This window comes from Anser anser (assembly GCF_964211835.1).
Source record: "Anser anser genome assembly, chromosome: 6".
Classification (NCBI taxonomy): domain Eukaryota; kingdom Metazoa; phylum Chordata; class Aves; order Anseriformes; family Anatidae; genus Anser; species Anser anser.
The window spans coordinates 37,787,167-37,811,329 of record NC_139726.1 but is presented as its reverse complement, the minus strand read 5'-3'; the positions used below and the strand labels follow the sequence as shown (position 1 = coordinate 37,811,329).

General features: G+C 38.3%; 1 long non-coding RNA gene across 3 annotated transcripts in view; it reads left to right on the top strand.

Annotated features, from left to right (window-relative positions):
- Positions 1-7,954: 7,954 nt before the first annotated feature.
- The window catches only part of LOC310901988, a 34,642-nt gene continuing 18,433 nt past the window's right edge, over positions 7,955-24,163 (top strand). For all 3 annotated transcript variants that reach the window (XR_014586360.1, XR_014586361.1, XR_014586362.1), the window contains exons 1-3: positions 7,955-8,794; positions 15,183-15,242; positions 15,993-16,033. This is a non-coding gene — a long non-coding RNA (uncharacterized lncRNA). The remainder of the gene's footprint in view (positions 8,795-15,182; positions 15,243-15,992; positions 16,034-24,163) is intronic.

Sequence of the window (24,163 nt, the reverse complement as noted above, 5' to 3'; positions counted from 1 at the left end):
AACTGATCGTGTACTGAACTTTAAAAACACCCCAATTCTTTAGATTGCCTGAAAACATTTCAGACCCTTCCAACACCATTCATAAATCCTGACATGTCCACTTATCTATAAGGTAAATGAAACCACTTCTTAACTTACTATATCACATCATTTTCTTTCCCTGAGATCCAATTATTTTCAGATTTACAATGAGCAAAGTAGCTGTGTAATATCTGAAACATTACACGTATTTCTAAATAACAGTTTTCTAAGGGTTGTAGATAACAATGTTACTTCTGACTTAGCAGACCTGAGATGGGAGTTCGAAGAACTCATATCAGAATACTTTTAGATCAACATTTTTAATTCTGAACCTTATGTTCAGATAGACTGTCTTTCAGAATTAGGACTTTTGAGAATTGTTGTAAAAGGGGTAACATGAACGACGACTAAAAGAAACAGTACAGAGTAAAGCCAAACAATTTTTGTTTGGTTGAATTCTTTTTTCAATAATAAATAAGGTGAAATCTCCATAATCTGGGGTGCCTGTTGTTAATGAAAGACCTGAGGTAGATTATATTTTTGAAGAACTTGAATAGCAGGGCACTTGTTCAACAGATACCACTTTAGGATTTAAATTATCAGGGATGAAACAATGAGGATTATTTTCGCACTGGAGTTTATCATCACACCAGGAGTATGAAATGTATACTTTAAAGGTAAAAGCACCACTAATGAAACATTGATATCATCCTGATTCATTAGGGATGACTACAGTTGTCACTAAAGAACCTTCCATTATATTCTGCGCGTTAGAGCTTTTTTTTTTTCTTTTTTTTTTTCCTGCTTTATACAGATCTGTTCATTACTCCCCAGTTTTCTCTCTACTCTAAATCTGAATGGATTCCATGCCATCCTCTTCCATTTTCACACATCCAAATAAGTTTTGTCAAAGACTGTAGCAGGACAAACATAAAATCGAACTTCAGTTGAATCTCAAGTTTTGTCCACGAAGACTCAAATGAAAGAGCATTGCTTTAGGAGCATTATAAGTGTCTTTTAGTCAAATTGAGAAAAAAGACATACATGTATTATCTATCAATCTAATAGTATTTAGCCTAATCTAATTTAGGAAAAGATACAATGCCGAAGAAAGAAAGGACATCTCCATTGATTCTGAATCTCCAGGAAGCATTGATTTAGAAAAATATGTAATTTTCTGTCATCAGATTTGGGGATAAAGGTCTGAACCATTCTTTGTAAATCACTGTAGGCATATTACTTTATGAATTGCAATTGTTTGCTTAAAAACAGATGGTGCTCTGAGATTTCCAGAAGGTGTAACGTGAATCTAAAATATTTATTTTCCTTGTACAGATAAATAGGCTAGTATATCTGAAAGGCACTCTTTCTATTCCAGTTTCAAGAGTGAGAACATCACATATTTGTTATGTGTTTGTGCAGGCTTACTGTTCAGTGACAGAGATGTTCTTGCTTCTCATCCTCAAAATAAAGATAATGAGGGTAGAAAACTGTAGAAGGATGATTCCTTTCTTTCACCCCCTGACAGATCCATATATTTCAAGATACCTGCTTACTGAGACATGAAGATACCCCTCAGAATATGCAGAAAGGTTTGACAGTCTGTTTTTCCTAAGCAGAGCAGCAGAATAAAGAAAATGGCTAATTAAATGTAGATTTCTTGACCAGACCACTCATCCCTTGTTGTCTTCAGGGAATGCCTGTAGAATTGGTAGATTTAGCATGTTTATGCTGCAGGACTATGGAACCAGCATTTTCCTGTCAATAGCAATAAATCAGTAACCTTGTCTGCCAGCTACTGTAGCAAAGCTGTACCAAAGGGGAAAGGACATTGAAAGTGTACTCTCCAGAGTCCGAATCACTTCATATTATTTGTTTGTGTTGTTCTTGGCCATCCTCAGGAGTTTTATTTCAGTCCCTAAAGAGGTGGGTTGGGATAACCAGCAACCTCTCCTCCCCAAATAAACGTTCTGGTCTATGAATAATGTGACTTAAAATATCAGGAAAAAAAGGTTGTTTTTTCATTCACTTCATTTTTTACACTATGGACACGAGCTGCATTTGGGAACATAGCTTTGAATTTATGGTAGTGAAATTAAAGCTGTCATGTTTTAAATGTGTGCAGATCTCTGAGCTGATGGATTGCTAACATATTTGCATATAATGAATATGAGATTACATAGATAATGGTAAGTATTTCCAGTTCTAGGTTGATAGTTCTTCCCACTCTATTCTTCACTTTTCTTGTCTCTCTTCCTATGGAAAGTAAAAAATAGTGTTTTTGTTGTTGTTGTTCGTTTTTTTGTTGTTGTTGTTTTGTTTTGTTTTAAACAGACAAACAACAAACCCTCGCATTTCCATGTGATGGCTTAGAATAAAGGGAACATTAACTTTTAAATATTACTCAAGTTATTTTCTGTTTTCCTCAAAGGGAAGAATGAAATTCTACTCCAATAGTGCATAACATTTTCTACCTTGTATGCAATGGGAGAAGAAATGGACCAGAAGTCATCAAACTGTTTCTTTGACAGTCTATTAAGCTTCATTTCCTGTTTGAAATCTTAGCTAATTGTGTAATTTATAAAAAAAAAAAAAAAGAGGTAAACTAAAGTTTGACTACCATATGCTAAAGAAGCTTTGTTTCTTTCATGTTTTTAATATCACATGGTGATATAAGTTATGTGTTTGCAGGAAAAAAGATGGCTAAACCTTTATTTTGCTTGCCAATGCACTGTATTTTAGGCCTGCCAGGAGATATTTTGATTGCTTTGAACAAATATGAACAATTTAAACTACGGGTTTCCTATTTGCTCGTGGTCCCCATTTTCTGGTCTGTTACTTTTTTGGCAATGTTCAGCAGCATCCCACAGGCGAGAACAGCACTGGTGTTTCTCAGCAATGTTTCTATTGGTTTAGTGCTGCTCTGTAGCTTGCTTCCATGCACTGACAAATATTGTCAGGTCAGCTTCAAAGCTGAGTCAGACTGGTTTTGTGATCTATAAATCAGGTACAGATTTTCACCACCTTAGGAAGTTCTGTCTGGAAAGCTGTTTGGATGGACGGCTGTTCAACAGAAGACTGACATAGCTCACACAACAGAAGGAGAAAAGAGCTGACTCCTGACAATGTATCTTTCTGCTAAATGATCTTTTGCTAAAGTGAACTATACCCAAGAGAATTGTTTCAATTTCTGTCCACATTAGACTTTCTGTGCATAAGTTACTTGCAATTGTAATGAGGATGTCTGGTTATCTTAGCTCTCATACCATAGCTCTCTGTTATCCCATTACATATTTCCACTGATTCCAAACGGTGCTTGTTATGAGCCCTCAAGTGTTAAACATGTTTCTGACATGTTGTAACATAGCTACCCTCAAGAGCTGAGACAGTCTGAGCATTTCAGTATCTCAGATGATCAGAGACTTTATTTTTGCAGAGATATTCTATAAGAACGGTGTTGAAAATCATTCATCCTTAGTACAGCAACAGCATTTTACTGACAGTGTATAAACAGATACGACACAGGCTCAAACCATTTTGAAAATACTTGTGGTCTGAATGTTTGAGCTCAGAGGGGATCAGTAATGAGGTACTTTATAAAGGAGAGGCAAACAAACACACTACACATTTGCGTTCTTCCCCTAGCTATTGATCGTGTGGATTTTTCAAGTGTGCACTAAAAATTATTTTCTGCTGACTCATAACTGCTGTCACACAACATTAACTAACCGAACCTAGCAAGCAGCTATCGTATGGAGGTGGGGGCACAAATAAATTTGTACCAGTTCTGTCAGAGGAATTCCTTACAAATATAGCACTGCACTTATTTTTTCAGACTAGCTAGACTGCCACAGAATGGAAGGAATAGAGGTCAAGGTGCTTCTCTTTTTTTTTTTTTTTTTGGCTACCGTTCTTTTTCTTTTCTTTTTGCTTTCTTCTATCCTTTTGTCTCACCACAAATCAATATGGAATGAGATTGGCTTGCTGGACAGCAAGCTGGTACCTGATGAAAACAAATTGGATGAGATTGGATAGCAAAAAATTGAATGAAATCTTACATGGAGAAAATAGTTAAAGGATATTAACCATGTTGTTGGACCTCCTCAAAGAAAATATTTGAAAAAGTCTTCATGGCTTTCAGTTTCCAGCAAGTTACTCAGTAAAATATAGAGGATTATTTTTAAAAACAAATACTGTAGAAAAAATATTATTTTGCCTTTGCGTTATATAAAAGCATACAATTGTTAGTGGTGGAACAGCATTTACTGCATTCAGCTTCTACATTAAAAGAGTTGTCATATTCATGTCATAAATAAAACACCCACCTACTCAGCCTTAAATACCCGCAGGCCCACTTTTCAGTGACTGATGACATGTGCTCTATCTGCGTGACTACACTAAAGTGAGGTTTATTGTGTGTCATAATAATGCATATCAAAGATGTATATCATGAAAGGATAAAGGGATCTGTGATGTGTATCGTTCTCTGCAGTATTCCTAAGCCTGAGGGATTAGTTGATGTAAACTGTGCAGGATCTACACCGTTTGTGGATGAGTTAGTGGAAAGACAGCACAAATGAGAGCATCCAATATGAAATAGAGAAAAATGATTCAAGGCTATACTGACTTGCAAAATGAACTGTGCCAGTTTGCACTGTTATAAGTTCTTCTTTCCTTTATGGAATTTCTTTCTTCCCTGATAACGAATTTTCTGAGTGACAGACTCATGCTTGCATAGCAAAAAGCTAACATTTGTATCACCCAGTTTGACCTCCACTATATCACTGGCCATTTATGTGTCACCTAGCCATTTTGAGAACTTCTTTAAACATATTTTCTTCATCTTGTCTCAAACCTATATTATTTGTTTAAATAATTTAACTGTGGAGACAGGGGGATTAAAAAATGACCATCACAGCTGGTGTTCTTTAACGTGCTTGGAAACAACTACTGAATGAAGCAAGCCGCTGAGCTGGATGTCCTGCCAAATAACCCTAAACACTAGTAGGTGAGCTGGGTCCTCAGCAGTAGATAAGCATTAAAATGTTCATGTATTATTCACACCTCCAGAGTATTCCAAATCTGAAAATTTGTAGTTAGCCTCTTCTCACAGAATTCCTGTCTTAAGAGCTAGATGTGATTTAAACAGAGGCAATTTATCCATCACTTATGGTGATTTAAGCAGAATTCTTTACAGCTCTACCACAGCTTTCTAAAATATATAAACAGTGTTTAATCCATGAGGCCATTTGTAAAGAAAAAAAATCATTTATGTTCAATAAACAAAAAATCACTTACTCATTATTTATAAAAGTCATCCTAATTTCATAGAACAATGACAGGAAGATCAGAACAATGTACTCCTATTTACAATGGAATTTTTATAAACCCTTTTCCTGCTAAGTCATATTTCATGGGATTTTTAGCTGTTTCACCAGAACTTGTAGAATGCAGGCTGCTCAGAATAGCGAGTGACTTCCTCCTAATTCAGTAAGCTGTTCAACCATAGAGCATTGACAACTGCCTTTGTGAAATCCACTATGAATTGACTTGTGAAAGTCAATTAGAATTCAGTGTTTGGTTAGAGATTCTTATGCACACAACATGCATACGCCAAGTCAGTCAGATTCTCTCAACACAGATGTGTGTAGATTTATTTTACCTGCAATTTGTTTATTTACCCTATCGTGGAGTGAAATCCTTGCAATGGTTAATCCATTGTCCTTCAGCACTAGAGGTGGTTTACTCAGCCCTCTGCTGCTGTTTTTCATCAGCAAGCACAATTCCTGCCTATAGATAATTGTATCACAATGTGCAGTAAATCCATAGCGGCAGAAGTAGTCTAGACCCAGCTCAGTACTTCTATTTTCCTTCTTACTGAGCAATGAAGAATTGATTCCTCCACCCCTCGTTACCACCAGTCCTTCGAAGTCAGATATTGCCAATCCATGTCAAACTGGCTGGAGGCTTTTAGGGGCACACAATGATCACAACTCAGCTGCCACAGGTTTTGTCAATGCAAGCAGAGCGCATAAGGATTTTTGTTGTATGATAAGTAGTTTAACTATCACAGTGTAGAGCACACACACACACAGAAAAAAAAAAAAGGTGACAATCTAGATTGTCTTAGATAAGAGGAAAAAAAAAAAGATGGATTGCATCATTTAGTTATCATGAGGCCAGAAAATTAAAAATAAGCAAACAACAACACAAACTGATTCCAAGCATTTCTTTTCTGGATATGTGCTTAACAAGCTGTGAGACTATATGTTTTCAGGCTATTCAAGCCTTGTTTTATTCTCTAGACTGCTCTGTAGCTCTGTGTTTCCCTGCTCCTTCTGTTTCTTCGATCCCATTTTTTCCTTCAGCGTGGCAGATGAAATTGCAGCATGCTTTGAAGTCACTACTGTCACAAACCTTGTTTCTTTTGCTTTTGCACTTTGGAAATAGAAATGTGGCCCTTTCCACCACTATTACCAAAAAAAATCAGCCACCTATTTCTGACTGGTGTCCCCAACTGCTTGGTGCTGGGGAGCAGCAAAGGCAGCCTCCCAGCCAGGGCCATGCTACCACCTGGCCTGGGAGCGTGGCCAGCAGGCACCTCTGCTGGGGACAGGCCCTGCTCTGCATCATATTGCCTGGTCTGCTAACTAGAGACTGGGAGAGGACTTCTTCCAGGGCCACAATAGTGCTTCTGAAAGTGTACCGCAGCCAAATTTTTACTAAATGTAGGGTTTAATACCTTCACTAATATACTAATGATATTTTTGAAAAATCCTTCTTTTTCTGGTGTCCCCACCTCCTTTTGAGTCTGGCTCAGAATGCAGTTAGGAATGCTGAATTATATATTTTAATAAGATCTCAATACATGGTATCTAGCCACAGAAATATGAATTGTATTCTCTTGATACAGAGCCGGATTTTGTATAGCCTCCATTACGGTGCAGATAATTTTCATTTCTACTGTGTTGATACTCTTGTCAATATCTCTCTTAATTTTCTCTGACAGTCTTCACACAGAAAAGCTTTTCTTGTGTCTTTGATTTACCTCTACAAACTGTCATACATGACTTCAGGTGACTGAATTTGCCCTATTATTTCTCCCTTTATTTTCTGAGAAGAAAACTTCAACATTACAAGCGTTTAACACATAAAAACAAAACAAAACAAAAACACAAGATTTCCACGTAACAGAAGTATGAGTAAACAATGCTGCTGCCCATTCTGCTCTCCTTTTACAGAATCACTTTTTAAAATGCCTGAGGCTAGAGGGGACCTCTGGAGAGAGCTGGCCCAACCCCTGCTGTACCAAGGCCACCCAGAACAGGGGTGCCCAGGACCATGTTCAGGCAGCTTCGGAAGATCTCCAAGGAGGAGACTGTATGACCTCTGAGCAGCCTGTGCCAGGGCTCAGTCACCTGCACAACAAAGGATTGCAGCCTTACTTGTCAGTATTACAAATAGATGAGCACATTTCTGGCCAGTATGTTGTTGCTCTCTGGGCAGCAATATTATGCTTTAACTAACAAAAAAATGAGCATTTATTCACATAGCTACACAAAAGTGTCAGTTTATTACTTTCACAATGGAAATCGCAAAACCTTATATAGAAAGTGAAGAAATCAGGGTGTATGTACCATGCTTGTGTCTGATTGTGTCTCTGCTGTCTTGTAGACACCACCACTGCCAATAAAATTCAAAAGATAAATTGCAAGATGGTAGATAATAACATTCATCTAGCTCATCAAGCATTTTAATATGGAATTTGGTTTCCCTTTTTTTTTAAAAAAAAAAAATCTTCCCCAGGTGTGTAGGAACCACATATCATTTTTATAGATAAAAATCTTTTGGGGAGGAAGCTGTCTAGAGGCAGAATTTCAGTTATATACTCTAGTGCACATTCATATTTGTTAGGTGCTTAAGTGCAGCTCTGTATCTCGTGGTAAGAAATGTCATTATTTTGAATGTATGGGCACCACAGTGCAGAAGCAGAGCTGGTGCAAAGGAAGCATTTATACCTTGTGCAAGTGTTCCTGTGTGGCAAATGTACAGTCTCAAGGTCACAGCTTCATTCAGTGGGTTGAGAGGGAATCTGGCTACTGATCCTGGACAAGCAGGACTAGATTTTAAGAAGGTTTTTGCTATGCTCACGGTTATCTCAGAGATAGAGAAGTAGGCTGGCTTGCAGAAGAGGATTAAGACGGGTAAATTTCTCCTCTTTTACTTCTCAGCAAAACCAAACAAACAAACAAAAAAGCAAACCAAAACAACAAAAAACTACCATCACAACTCATAGACTAAAGGAATTTAAGAAGAAAACTCTAATTCTAGAAATTGTTTCTTCAAGCATGTGCTGTGCCCTGGGACAGAGCAGAACCTGATTAGGTGTGGGGTGCTAGCTGGAGGTGACAAAAGGAGATGAGGGGCAGCTGGGGCTGGCCGGTCCTGGGAGTGTGGGGTGCATCTTATTAACAGGCTTTTTGAGGAGTCTGTAGCTGTCAGCTCTTCTAATCTGTTAAGTGAAGGTTTTAAGAGGCATGGATATTGGTACTACTTGTTTTCTTCCCTGTGAAGGTAGAGAAGTTGCAGGAGAGTACTGAGCTGTCCTTACCTGGGAGGCAATGCACTTCCATGCCTGTCTCAGGCACTGGCTGTATAACCTGGAGCCACTCTAGTGCTGGTGTGGCTGGACTAACTGCAGTGCAGTGTTAACAGCCACAGGAAAACAGAGCTGTACTTGCTGCTGCCCTTTGCTGTGCATGGAAAGTAGTAGGTAGGAGCATCAGTGATCTGTTGTGTTTGAATTTATTAGTGTTTAAGGTTATACTAAGTATTGGGCATGTGCTGAGATGCAATTTGTAATTGTTCTTCTTCCCAAAAATATGTATAAATGCCATTAACCTGTGCCCTGTGTATTTTTTCTAACTTCCTAATTTACTGCAGTGGTTTTACAGGGTCCTTTTATTATTACAATGCCTAAGTGTAGGGGGAGAAGTTATATCTTGTTCTTCAGTAATGAAACCACTCTCTGTAGTCTGGTGACAACTGAATCAGCTTCTCTTCTTATATAGGAATATATTTTTGTTATGATGGCTTCCACCCACCCCCACCCCATTCTTTTCTTTTTTTTTTTTTTTTTTGGCAAGCTTTTCTCAGGTGCTTCTTTTAGTAGGAAAGGAACATGCAGCTGAAAGCATAAAACTCAGAATAGATGTGACCTTTAATCAATATTTCCTTCTTCCTATTTCCTAAAAACGTTTTTTCCTGGACGCTGCATGCTGCCACTTTCTTGATGCTCTCTGGCTGCCTTGAATGCTGCTGGCTACGAAGGGAGTCCCTGATATGTCTGCAGCTCTCTCTTCAGGTGGGGAGTGCTGGAGAGGAGGTGGGTCTGGGGATGGAGACCTGGAAGCTGTTCCAGGAAGTGAATCATATTGGATTTATGAGAAGTGGGATGAAGGCATGCAAGTCAGGATGGTGAACTCGAATGTGCACATCCTTGTCATTTTCCCTCATCAGCTTACGAAGATTATAATCCCCTCTTATCTGTCTTTGAATCCTTTATCCTTGCCACACTTCTTTGCCATGCTTCCTGTTGTCATCTTCCAATTTTTCTTCCTGACTTCCACGCTCATAGTCTTTCTGTAACTTAATATCTCTTTGACTAGTTTAAAATTATTTGGAAAAGCTGTAATATTTCTCTTCCTGTTGTTCTTCTGCACTTCTGAACTGAAACATTCTCCAGGCTGTCAGGAGCCCGTACCTGCCTTGGATAGGGAGATGCCCACCTGTTAATTAACATCAGCATCTCACTTGGTGCAGGTTGTTAATGCCTGTGGAGGTGGGAAGTCCTCTGGTTGCCTGGCTGAGGGCTTGGGGATGTGAAACTTGGAGGTACTATGGTGAGAGAATGGGTAGGGAGGGAGCATGAGTCTTCCAGCCGGGTGTGGGTGGGTGGGTATTTAACTGGCCTAGGTGCTGGTGGAAACACCAAGAGCTCTTGCCTCTGACCTCCCTTGTGCTCTGCACTGTTGCCAAGTAACTGTCACCGCCTGCAGGTGTCCTAACAGCTGAAACATCTAGCCCTTAGCTGCTGGTGTGCATCTTCAGGACACCTTTCAACCACAAGCTTTTACCTTCCCGGGTTGCATTTGAGGTTCTAATGCTACAGAAAACAGGACTTGTCCCAACTGAGATTCATTCCTTTTGATTTTTTTTTTCTTTGATTACAAACCTAGTTATATAACAAAAAGCCTGGATAGTCTGATTGTAATGTTAAAGCTTGCAAAAGCTAGAATTTAAAAAGTGTATGGTATCTCAGGAAGAAATGTGTTCCTTTGAGAGTGTATCTCTGATGGAGGGTTTGCATGCCTCTTCTGTTGGAAAATGTTGCATTTAGGACAGCAACTACATAGTCTTGTTTTATAGTTACATGTGCAGGTTTCATAAAAGATGTGATCAAGTGTATTTAATACAGTCTCCCCCTATTCTGTTTAGAAACTGTCTCAAAAACATCCAAGAGCAATTACTGTCCTCATGACCACAAGTAAGTACATTGCTGCTGGTCAAGAACAGAAACCCAAGGATGTAGCCCTGCTTAATACATCTTATGATCTGTAAAAGAAATTGTTCTTTGCTTTTCAGATGGCTAACTTGTCTCTTTACTTGGTGTTAAAAGACACTTTCAGGAGCATTCCCTGCTGCTTCTCCATGTCTCTCCCCTTTAAAGAGACAGATACGGAGCATCTGTTTTGACAGAAACATTCTCCCTTGCGTTTTTGAATCTACAGCTAATACTGTATTGTTCTAAAATTAGGCTTACAAAAATTTTGTAGTCCTTCTCATTTTATACTTTAAACTTTATGTTGGGGAGGGTGGGAAAGGTCTGGTAAGGTTTATTTCTTGTAGGCCTCTTAAATTTGCTGCCCCCTGTATTTGAGCCTGCAAAATCCTAAATCACAGTAACAGGATGCCTGGAATGGGCACTGGTGGAGAAGAAAAAAAAATACAGCTGATAGAGGTAGTATCTGCTATTTCTAGTTCCTCACAGCCCAGGAGTTTTCTTTTCCTTATTACCCAAGGACCATTCTCATTGTTTCTTTCTTTTCTACTTGCAGCTATCAGTTCTGTGATGACTTAAAAACAAAAATACAAAGTAATGATATCCAGGCTGGATGGACATTACTAAAATTAGATAGCAATTTGACAGGAAACTCATCTGCATGATTGCCCTTCTCTGCAGTAGAAGATTGTAGTAGCATGATTGCAGTCATTTCTGTTGGTCAGTGTTGTTCGCATTACTGTAACTACCTATGGGGCAAGCCAGGCTTTAAGCAAGGTTTTCTCTGGAACTCAGAGAAACAAGAGAAGAAATAGTCTCCATGATATTTTGCTATAGCAGTTTCACATGCTATTGGTGGCATGCAACGCAACCAGATTTCATATTTGTTTTTAGCTTGTGGTGCTATCTTCAGAGTTTGTTAGTTGGGAGCTGCCTCTATAGAAAGCTAACTTCTATTACTTCCCACTTAATCCTTCCTGTAAAATAAAAATCATCTTCCTATTCTCTTCCAGTTAATTGCTTAAGTACTTGGATTTCTATCTCTGATCTGAAGATTCACTGTCAAGTGATACTAAATAGACCTTAGCTCTGTTAATTCTGTAGTCAAGATACCTAAATGGTACGATAAGTATATATAAAAGAGCATATGTTAGGATGGTGCTGTCTAGAACAAAGACAGTGTTCTTCTTTATAGAAAATACAGTTAAAATTGGTCACGGTATTCACCCTCCCTGTCATTAAGCCAGCTGATCTAAATCTCTGTTCAGGAGGGATACTGCTCATAGGCTGATAAGGTGACAGTGCGTGTGTGTCTTTAGCTTTATCTAGAAGCCCTTAGTGAGCTCTGTATTTGAGCTAGAATTCGTGACTTCTTCCAAGCTTTTTCTTTTATTTTTCTTTTCTTTCCTATTAAAAAAATTAATTGCTCAAGTCCTTGAAATGTTTAGTTTTCATCATTGTGGAAGATACTGGGGGATGCACTCTTCATCCCTTAGGTAGTATTTGCTTTATTATTGCACTGTAGTGAGATAGGGTCACTCTGTGTTACAAGTAATAACAGTTATTGTTGCCTTAATTTATATTCTGCAAGAGCAGAAGACAAAAAATGAACTTGGGAATTAATCTAGTAATTGATGGGAATTTTATGTATTTATAAAATGCTTGTGACTATGCTTAAATATACCTTTATTCTGATCAACCAAGAAAGTGTTTTCAAATATTAAGCATATATGATTCACCTGGGATGAAAAAAAAAAGGAAGAATTTCATGCTTTCAGTGATAAGGTTGAAAAACCTGAATGGACTACTAACTGTATCTTGCAGTGGCCATGAGATGGTTAATTAGAATGCAATAAAAGCACAAATGGTGGTCCAAACTAGGTGTTTCTGCCTAGTTCTTTAGTTTTCTTTCTGAACCATTCCATGTCCTCAGTAAATCTCTGGATCGTCTTCGTGGATATATCTGAATGACTGATCATAGGAAATGTCTCATGAGCTATCGCAACTTAGAAACTTGAGGTTATGAACTGATAACTCAAGTAGACTATGGTGAGTGTTTGACATGGTCTCTGGCAAACTCCAGTCACTGAAAGACAGCTCTTGAAACCCAATATTGCTTCTCAAAGGCACATTACAGGAGAATGAGGAACTAGCCCTGTGTCCAACAAACTTGTTTCCTGGGTGTCGTATTTGCTAGTTATTTTCTTCTGGTCTTAGCAGTAACTAGGCCAATGACTTCTAATTGCTTTTGTTTTGTTGTTTGAATGTATGGCTAGTTGTGCTGACAGATGGCTGCGACCTCGCTGTATTACCCTTAGTTCCTGCCAAGCTCAGCTTTATGAGAGCCTGAGCCATACGTGAATGCTGCTGTGTGTTGAAAGAAGTATTAACATGAAAGGAAAATGATCACAGATGAAAGCCTGATATATCATGATATACAAGTGTTTAATATAGTACTCTGAAGTCAAATATAACATTATCATTTAAGTATGTGCAAGGGAGCGTATTCTACTTCTGCGGTATAAAAGCTTTGGGATTAAATTGATTTGAATAAATTAAAGGCAAATGCAGTCTGGGGTGATGTTATCATATTGAAATGCCTAGTATGCATTCTGCAGCAGATACTGTGTTGATGTTGACTGATAATTCTAGTAAAAATTCCTAGATATAAGCACTTCTGGGAATCTTGGTTACATCTGGTAATCAGGGAAATGGTGTGTTTAAATATAAGCAAACTGTTAACAAGAGATTAGAATAATTTGCTGTAGAAGCTTTTTTTCACTAAACTGGTAAATCAGATTGCTGTTAAATTACAAGATTAAACAATAGAAATCTGGAAAAGGGGAGACTGGAACCCATTTATTTAAATGGCTTACTTTGTAGCAGAATGCATCATCTTAGGGGAGTGATGTTAAATCTGCATCTAAAAGTCTGAATTTTCTCAGTAGCTTGTTCAGTTCATAATTTCCAAACTAAAACTTCTTCACAAAACACTGACTTGAACTGTTAAATTACTTGCATCCCTAAATTCTTATCTGGAATGTTTCGTGTTTCCTTAGCAGAGGAAGGAGAGAGGAATGACTTTTGTACCTCTCTGAACGTTGATTGCTTCCTTAATAACTAGCTGGATTGTTACAGGTGACCATAGTAGCTATCTGAAAAGCAGAACTAGAAAGCCAAAAATATAAATCTTCTAACAATATTACTGTTACCGTCTCAAAGAAAGATAGAATACTTCAGTTAAAACACTGATACTATTTGTTTTTAAATCAAACACTGAGCTTAGTTGCTGTTATGCTTGTTCTGTAAATAGATTACATTTTCTTTACAATAGATCAATGTTATTTGATAGCAGTTATTCCTTTCACTGTTTAACTTAATGTCTCCATTAGAGCTGACTGTATTCAGGAATCTCTCCCAGACTTTGCTTGGTTTATTAAACAGGTACTTTACATCTTTAGTCTAGATTCTTTCCTTTTACAGAATGGGTAGTCCTATTGACTTGAGTATATTGCTGTTTTTTGAAAGAGATCACTACATGGGGAATGAGAAATTAGTAGCGGGTGCTGGGGTGAATTTGAGTGAGACTACATGTGGCATCTTATTAAGCATCTATTAATTACTGCACTAGATGGGATTTGAAAGTGTAGAAACTACTAATGGATTAATCACATTCATTCATTAGTCAGTAGGTCTGAAATATTCTTACTTGCATTTGTCATCACAATGCTACAGGCAAAACTTACTTTTTGTTTTAACCAGTGTTTACATGCTTTATTTACTGTATAACTTTGAGTTATCAGTCCTGCCACTTCTAAAAATAGTAATGACATATTATGGTTTTAGGCTTATCCACTACTTAGTCACTATGAAAATGTGAAATGGTTGCATTCCTACTGACTATGCTGTTATCTTATTATCATACTGTTTATGAAATACAGTAAAAAATATTGTTCTTGTATTTGATAGGACTACTGTAGGAATCCTTCTTTCCTTGAAAATGCCTAGTTGTTAGTAATTTTAAAAATATACAATCTCCAAGCACTGTGCTACAGCATCACGCTCCATCAGCAGGAATATGTATTTGATTACTGCAGGTACAAACTGTGCTTCTGATAAAAGCCTTGATGTCAATATTGTATCCTGAGGTTTGACTGTCTTGTACCACTCAAGCATAGAAGTGTAGAAGAAGTAGAGGGGGGGGAAAAAAAGGAAACCCAAAAACATGTATAGGAGCAGAGGTAGAAAACTTTTTCTGATAGGGCAGGCTCATCGTACTACATGTCTGACCTTCTTAGCTCTCTTTCACTTCCTAATTCTCTGTTAAGAGAATAACGGGCTACTGGGAGAAAGAAATAGAAAAGCACCAGACTCTGCCTCATCTTTGCCATATTCTTCTAGTGTAATGACTTATGGTACATTGGCATCAGCAGTTAGTTTTTTAGATTTAATTTGAAATAGCCATAACATAGGCAACCTCCGTCGTAATTAAACCTTTGTCTTGTGATTATTTCTTGTAAGTCCTGTATAAACATATCAGGCTAAGAAAACTTGTGAAAATCCCTTTCCTAAAATGTTTTTATTTTTTTTCCTTCCCTAGCTTTAACCAATGGAGTGTCAGCTCAGCTGAGAATATAAAGGATCTGCTCTTTCATGTACGGTAAGAGAAGAGCTCCCTCTCTAGAATAAATACACATCTGAACACTGGCACATTGAGGTATATTTTCTGTCAATGACAATGTCAAGGGTGTGAGTTGCTCATTTTATCTTTAGTAAGACTTATGAAGAGTTATGTCCTTTGGGGGAGTTACATTTGGTGAATATGTTATAGCTAAATGACAGACTTTGAAATTGGGCTCATAAGGCTTATGTTGTCAAGACTGTGCTCTTTGATTTGCTTTGTGTTCTTTTTGTTTTCATGATCTTTCTTTAGTTAAGCTATTTATCTTTATAAATATGGGGTTTCAATTTGTTTAACTATTTATCTGGACCATGAACATACTAGTAATCTCTACAACAGTGGTTGAAGCTTTAATCTGATTTATAAATCAAAAAATCAGCTACCTCTAATCTTTTCCATGTTTTCTTCTGGAATGTGAATTACATTGATTGAAAAAGTTTTCACTAGAGATGAAAATGAACGTATTGCTGAACAATGGCAGATTATGAAAAGCATTAGTTAGTGCTTTGTTAGAAACAGCTACAAATTTCAAAAGGCCAGGTGGCACAGTTATATTTTGAGACAGTGACTGCTTGCTTGTAGCTTCTACTCAGTTGGCGCTTTTTGCTGTTTGGTGCGTTTGGAGTGCAATGAATGGTACCACCAACAGAAGCTATTTGGCAATAAGTCTAAAACATAATACTATTTTAAAATAACTCAGAAGTAAATAGTCCTTTATCCTTGTCACAGTGTTTGTTTCCTGCAAGCTGGAAAACCATAAACAACTTGAGGTAAGTGAAGCGAGTTTGGTTGTGAATGTAAATCTTACAGATGGCTTAGGAGCTGATCCTGTACAAATCAGGACACTGAGATCATTGATGTTAAGAATTACTCTATTCCTCTTCTGACTTTTTCATAATAGATCTCAAATGAAATGTTAATTAATTATTAATTTTGGAAACTAGTACATTCTGACCTCTTCCTTCTAATCTCCTTCAGTATTGCCCTCATACAAAGACATCTGACTACAATCTGTTGGCTGTGTTTATTAATAATGACTTTTCTTGCTCTGTGCTGTTGTATTTCTCAATGTTGTCAAGTCTAGAAAAAGCTTTCAGTTGCTTATATGCCACTTCAGATTGTTTTCATGGACTCAGAAGCCTTGATTATGTTGGGTTATCCTTTGGCTTTACCAGGTTCAGATCAATGTTGGCTAGGAATATATATAGAGAGAGAGAGATTGCAAGTTTCAGACGCTAATTTCTGTCTAAATTTAATTTCTCTTTTTAAAGTACTTTCTTCCATGTTGTCAGCTAATTAGTATATCATGGTGGTTTGTTTTGTAAACTGAAGAAAGTGTTTCTCATCATATTCTCATCATACTCTCTCTATGCCTGGCAGACCATATTTATTTCGAATGTATCCAGTGATACCTTCATTTTTTTTCTATATCTGAGACTTGGTCTCATTCTGCATAAGATAATACCTAGCATATGAATAGAGGATTTAAAGAATTATAGTAGAAATTAAATTATCAAACTTCTATGTACCAAGGTAAGAAATAATTAACCCAAATTTGCAAAAAATAAATCACTTCTTAACAGCAATAATATTTCTCAAAACAATATTTGGCATCCTATACTCATTGATATGCACTGAAATAGGCAAGAGTGGGAAAATGGGCTCTTAAAGTCAGTCCTGATTTAAAAAAAAAAAAAAAAAGGTAGTCCTTAGGAAGGCAAATAATTAAGGGTTATGCTACCATACCAACTTCACTTAGTGTTATAGCAAGTTGGGTTTTGTCATATGCCCCAAGAAAAAAATTATTACTGAACTAACTCACTGCACAAAATAGTCCCCTAATATGAAGTGTTATTAACACTTTCCTAGGTATACTTATTGACCACTGCTAGTCAGTATCATTAATTGAACAGCAGCTCCCTTCTGCTGTTGTCTGAATCTATTCTTACTAATTTCGCTAACATGGTATTTCTGACCAAAAGAGTTAAGTAACAATTCTCTAAGATTAATCATCAATTAAGCCTGGAAAGCTGACATTACACAAACTCGTATAGGCAGGTACTTAGGGCTGTGTAGTTACAACATAGCTTTGCTTAGCTGTGTGAAGGAGGCCTGTTTCTAGGCCATTTTAATGAAGCTCCTGAAAAGTTTGTCTGGCAGAGGATTATATGTTTTTATTTCCTGTCTGTGACTGGACAGGAGAATGGAACAGACATTTTGCAAGCACGTAGAGATGGGTGGTGTTGTAAATACTTCAAGTTTCTGAAGGGCTTCTCTTATATCAAAATGGATACTGCTCCCGTTTTTCCCAAAATCTCAGGAAGGCAAGTGATGCATCTCCAACATGACACTTTTACATTTAGATGTAAAAGGTCATTTATCTCTCTTCTCTCAGTAAGTGAAAATTTATTCACATGTCAAATCTTTCATGTCAGGGAGAATCCAGATTGTGGACTCAAAAGCTTTTCATGTCATGTTTCTAATTAGGTCTGTGACTGAGTCTCATGAATAATATATCAAGCTGCATATTAACATCAAATCCAGCTAAATCATCAATTTATAGTAAACCTCGGCTGCAGCAACTTTATTAAAAAGTCAGAGGCTGCACCATTTTTCCAATAGCTGTTGGAACTTCTGTAGCGTCTCTGCAAACTTACAAAGCAAGTGATTAGTTTCATGTAGTAGTATTTGGGGGTGAGTGAATTTGATTAAAATCATAACAGATTTCTAAAAAGGACTCTTAGGCACAAATTATTTTCATTTGTAATCTTGGGAGGAAACAGTTTGTGCAGATTCAGATGCAAGTCCTTTGTATGGTTAGAATAGATTGTTTTTATTTGTAAGAAACTGGTTTGGTTTATACCTGTGAGTGCTGCAACTAAAAGGTACCTGCTAATGCACGATTACAAGAGCTTTAATTGGAAATGAAATCACTTGTCACTTGACCTCACTGGCTTGGGCCTCAGTTATGCAGCGTAGTTTGAAGGATTGTACCAGCTCTCTTATTAATATGCTGGGTGGGACTGTTGGGTACGTAGCTGGTATTTTGTTTGTGATCATGCTGACAGTTATTGTCAAACAGCTTCACTCAGTCATTTGGTGTTCATCACCAATTAGTCATTTGACAGCTATAATTTTTCAGTGCTCTGGATCACTATTGTAACTGTAAATTATCTTTGCAAGTGTCTTTAAAATGTCTCAATTTCCCCACTGTTTGTTTTCTATCACATAGTTCATGATAGGTTGCTGGCTCTGGCACATGCTTCCTTCCTACTTCGTTTTATAGACAGAATGATGTATTCCTGCTACTCCTTCCTTTTTGCCTTTTCCCTGCTGTTCTCATTCCTTCTCCAAAGAGTTGGGTTTACAGGAGGAGGCTTTACTTGGTGTCTACTGTGTGTTTGTGTGTCATAGCAGGGAGAGAAAAATTGAACTTAACAGTTGCTGTTCTATGCCTGGTTTTTCAGTCTTTCCAACTGTTATTCCATTGCCACATCTGTTGACTTTCACGCGGTCAGAGAGCCTTTGAAAATGATACAGCTTAGATGTAGCTTCTGTCAGAATGCATCAGAATAATCAGCTTGAAAAAGACAGGTACCATGTGCTCGACTCTGTGCATATGCATTCTCTCTGCTGCATACATGTTTCTTCTGAGGTTGTGATCCACTCTGTTGTAAAATACTGCACTGGAGATCTGTTACAGTGGGAACACTTGTGACATATCCTTAAAATATGAGGATTTTAATCTTAGTGCATGGTCATGACTGTTCAACTAAGTCTAGACAAGTTACCAGATGTGATCTGATTGTGCCTGGGCAAATTTTGTTAATGAGTATCTTGTATGAAAGTGTGAGGTGTTAAAATAAGTTTGCTTTTGTTTCAGATAGAGGGAAACCTGGCTTCCAGATAGGATGTGATAGCAAACATATAGCCAATATATGCTGAACTAATAAGTTTTGATGTAAGTAACTTGAGAATGGACTGTTAGCAAAAATTGGTGGAAAACTGTGATCAATATTTCCAAGATGACTTATCATAGAATCATAGAATATCCTGAGTTGGAAGGGACCCATAAGGATCATCGAGTCCAACTCTTGGCACCACACAGGTCTACCCAAAATTTTAGACCATGTGATTAAGTGCACAGTCCAATCGCTTCTTAAATTCAGACAGGCTTGGTGCAGTAACTACTTCACTGGGGAGCCTGTTCCAGTGTGTGACCACCCTCTTGGTGAAGAACCTCTTCCTGATGTCCAGCCTAAACCTCCCCTGCCTCAGCTTGACACCATTCCCGCAGGTCCTATCACTGGTGATTACAGAAAATAGGTCAGTGCCTGCCTCTCCACTCTCCCTCGTGAGGAAGCTGTAGACTGTGATGAGGTCCCCCCTCAGCCTCCTCTTCTCCAGGCTGAACAGGCCCAGTGACCTCAGCCGCTCCTCATACGTTATCCCCTCTAGGCCCTTCACCAGCCCTCCTCTGGATGGACACTCTCCAACAGTTTTACATCCTCTTTGTACTGTGGTGCCCAGAACTGCACACAGTACTCGAGGTGAGGCTGCACCAGTGCAGAGTAGAGCGGGACAATCACTTCCCTCGACCGACTAGCGATGCCGTGCTTGATGCATCCCAGGGTACAGTTGGCCCTCCTGGCTGCCAGGGCACACTGCTGGCTCATATTCAGTGTGCTACCAACCACAACCCGCAGATCCCTCTCTGCGGGGCTGCTGTCCAGCGTCTCGTCGCCCAGTCTGTACGGATAGCCAGGGTTGCCCCATCCCAGGTGCAGGACCCGGTGCTTGCTCTTGTTAAACTTCATGTGGTTGGTGATCACCCAGCTCTCCAATCTGTCCAGATCTCTCTGCAACGCCTTTCTACCCTCAGTCAAGTCCACAACTCCTCCAAGTTTGGTGTCGTCGTCGAATTTGCTCAGAACACCTTCTAGTCCTACATCCAAATCATTTATGAAAACACTGAAGAGGACTGGCCCTAAAATGGAGCTTTGAGGGACCCCACTCGTGACCATCTGCCAGCCTGATGTGGCCCCATTTACCACAACCCTTTGAGCCCTGCCCATCAGCCAGGTGCTCACCCATCGTATGATGTTTTTGTTTAGTTGTATGCTGGACATTTTGTCCAGTAGGATCCTATGGGAAACCATGTCAAAAGCTTTGCTGAAGTCCAAAAAGATCACATCATTTCCCTTGATCGACTAGATGGGTGATCTTTTCATAAAAGGAAGTCAAATTTGTTAGGCAGGACCTACCCCTCGTAGGTCCTTATTAACTTGCTTTTTGAAATGCACAGAAAACTGAAACTACACTCTTATGTGAAAGTAGTGAATGTGATGTCCATGTCATGGATTGTTGCATATCAAAATGTCTGTGGTACGTAAAGACTTCTGTAGTTTTACTCAGCTGCGCAAGACCATGATAGTAAGCTGTAATAGCTTTTAAGCATCTTTTAAGAATTTTTTTTGTCTGACTTAAGCTTTCTGGACAGTGGCGTAGATCTCAAGGACTCATAAAAAGGGGAAGTGACTATTCCATAACATTCTGAAAGATCTTCTTAAAAGACCAGTTATGTGTTTGTAATGTCAGGTTAGAAAAAGAACATGATTGCATAGGCCTCATGGACTGTGCCTTCAGGATCAGAGCTTCAAGCTATAAAAGAAGAAGGGTGAGACACTTCTAAATGGCTAATATATGCTTGTCACAAACTCCAAAAGTTAGAATATACAGGGTGCGCATAAGAACACTAGTCTGCATGGGTTGATGTCTGACCTCCAGTATATTACACTTCTCCTGGTCCTGTCAGTATTAGTTGTAAACCTGTTAGTGATAATTTTCTACATGTGAATCTGAGTGCTTTATACACCTAAAAGTAGCATGCTTGTTGTTCACCATCACTGAGAAGTTGCAATTAACTTAAAAGGGTTGTCCCTGCTCTTGAGGATAAAGTGCTGATAACAAAAAGGTGCCAAAAAAAAAAAAAGTAAAACTGTGGGGGAAAGAGACACATTTTTTCCTGCATGTGTGCACACCTGTATGGACTTGGTACAACTTTTAAAATTTGCCTATAATAAGCTTCAAGTGTTAGACCTTAGGCAGTACAAATTGAGCTAGGCAGTGAGCTGAAAGATTTGTTTATTCTAGCAATTTAAGATGTTCATTTCATATAGATGCTACTTGTGATGAACTTGTGGAGTTCATCCTTTAACTCTTCAGCAGGTAGAATTTTCTCCAGTAGAAGTTTTGCATGGTTAGGGACTGTTTCTTGAGCATTTTTATGTACTAATGAGAAAAACATACATATTGTTAGCTTGCTGTGCTCTTAAACAAATGGGTGAATCAAGTTCATAGAGCTTAGGAAGACAAATTGCACTTCCAAGGTTGCCAGCAATTCTGCATAAACAGCTGGTGATTTAGTTGATCAATGGCAAAGAAAAGTGTATCTGTGCTTGACTCCTATAAAAGGAACAGGATACACTGTCATATCTACTATTTAAATTAAAGACTGTGACAGTTGATTTTTTTCTATTTCAATTATGTCTTAACTGCATCATGTTATGAACTACATAGAATTAGCAAATACATTAGATAAGCGTGGTACCGAGCATGAAGGCTAACATCAGTTTATTTTGAAGCAGTGTTGATGACAACAAGTAAGTACTTTGCCTGGCACACTTTCCTAAAGCGACTCTGAATATACAGACTGAGAACTCCAATCTCATTCCATCTTATGTAGTTTCAATTGTGATGTATTTTGCCTACATCTTGCTGGTTTCTGTCTGCTTTTGTAAGCTGAGTTGATGTTTTACTTTGCTTTTACTTAGCAATCCATTTTCTTTCCACCTTTTTGATATATCTGGGCTGGGCTTTATGTTCTCATTCTTTTTCTGGAAGCTGTTTTAGTCTGTTCACTTAGAGTGGCTGATTTAAAGCAATTGAAAGATTAGGATAGTGGACAACAGAGATGAATTGAAGTAGTTCATCTTTGTCAGAACAATCCTGTCTCTCACAGCAGTCCCCTCTGCTTTAAAAAAAAAAAAAAAAAAAAAGAAAGAAACTGGGCAGAAAGCTAAACTTCCAATACATGGAAAAATTGGGAAGAGGCAAAGCGAGTAAGTATCTTAAAGGTGGAGAAAAGAGTACACTTTGGATGGAGGTAAGAACATGAAAACACCCAATATTACATAGGGATCTGTAACAGATTATCAATTCACTCTGAACCATTAACATGGCAGACCCTGAAGCAAGAGAAAATTCTTAGGAATATATTTTCCAAGGTGTAGATATTGAAACTTTTTTAAAACTGAGGAAAATGAGGTAGAAGGATATCTTCTCCCAAGAAAAATTAACTTAAAAAAAAAAGTTTTGGAGGAAAAAGGTGCACACAGGAGAAAAATCTGTATTGCAGCTCAAGTGTTTTCCTGCTAAATGAAAATTAAAAAAGATTTAAACTCAGCTTTAGGATTACTAAAATAGTAAGTGGTTGAATGCAAGTAAACTTCCCTTTGGGAAAATGGTGATATTAATATTTGAAAGGAGGAAAGAGAATACAGAGTATGGTTAAGAGATTGACACGAGTGTTAGTAGCTACTAGGTAATGTATTTCAAAGAAGTATTGAGCTGGCTGTGATCAAAGTCACTTGTACATGCAGAATTTCCAGCTAAAAAGCTATAGGAGGGTATGGGTCTGATATAGCCTGGAAGACTTAGAAGCTATTCGTTATCTGAAAACAGCAGAATAGCCACCATTGATCACACTTCAGCAAAAGTGGAGGGAATCAAGGTCATAACAAAGTACGTTTGCTTGATCCGCCAAAATCCTGAGACTGGAAGAAATGATTGGTAACATAAAAGCAGAGGCTGTTGATAACTTGCTCCAGAAAGATGGAAGGCCTGCAAGCTTCTAAGAACAGGAAAACTCATCACCTTAATCACTTGGAAGTTTTCAGAGGAATTAGATGAGATGTTTTCCTGGCCCTGAGCAGACATGGTGTTTCCCTGCTTGCCCCTTCTCAGAGCTTGCTCTTACCATCTGCTCTGTGCTGAAGCTTCCAGTCTGTTATGTTGAAGCAGTCTCCAGCTGGTCTCCCAGTCTAGCAGAAGCACGTAATTTTAGGGGTTTGGTGGGGAAAGGACACAGAGATGGTTCAGATGCATATGTAGAGTGAATAATAACAGTGACTCCTCTGGTCTGTCTGACAATCACTCTGGGAGAGGAAAGCAAGCAAGTGATGGAGGTCAGGTGTTGGAGCAGGCTTGTGGGGTGTTATTCCTTGTCCAGCTTGTATGTAGCATTACAGTTGCAGACATAAGTTCAGAGTCCCTGTGATCTGATTCAGAAACAGGCATTCAGCTAAGCTTTATGTGTATAGAGATTTTTTTCCATGAAGATGTGCTGTGGGGCATGTTCAGCTGTGCCAGACACTGCCCCCAACCTGTCACTGCAATCAGCATCACGCAGCGGAAGGGCCCCCACTTGTGACAGAGGTGGACTTGCTGAGGGAGACATAACTTTGAAATTTAAGGAATAAATTACAAGAAATTAAGAATGTTTGTTAAATGCAGATGACTTAACATAGCTCAATGTAGCTGTTTTGAACATTGAAGACTTGAAATTTCTTTATTTTCCTTAGAAAAATGCTTAACTCCCCATCTTTTCTGTCATATGACGGAAACTGTAAAGCCCTTTGTTGCAAAGGCTACCTATAATAAATACACTGTTCAGTGGTTATGTCTTAGCTAAAAACCATCAATTATAATGCTTTCTTTTGCTACTGTTGCACAGTTTTACTATGCAAGACTGGCAAGTCTGCAACATATGGCATGGCTATATTGTCCTATAGAGAAGGAAATAACTGTGTATGACTTATTTGGATGGTGTAGTCTGAAAA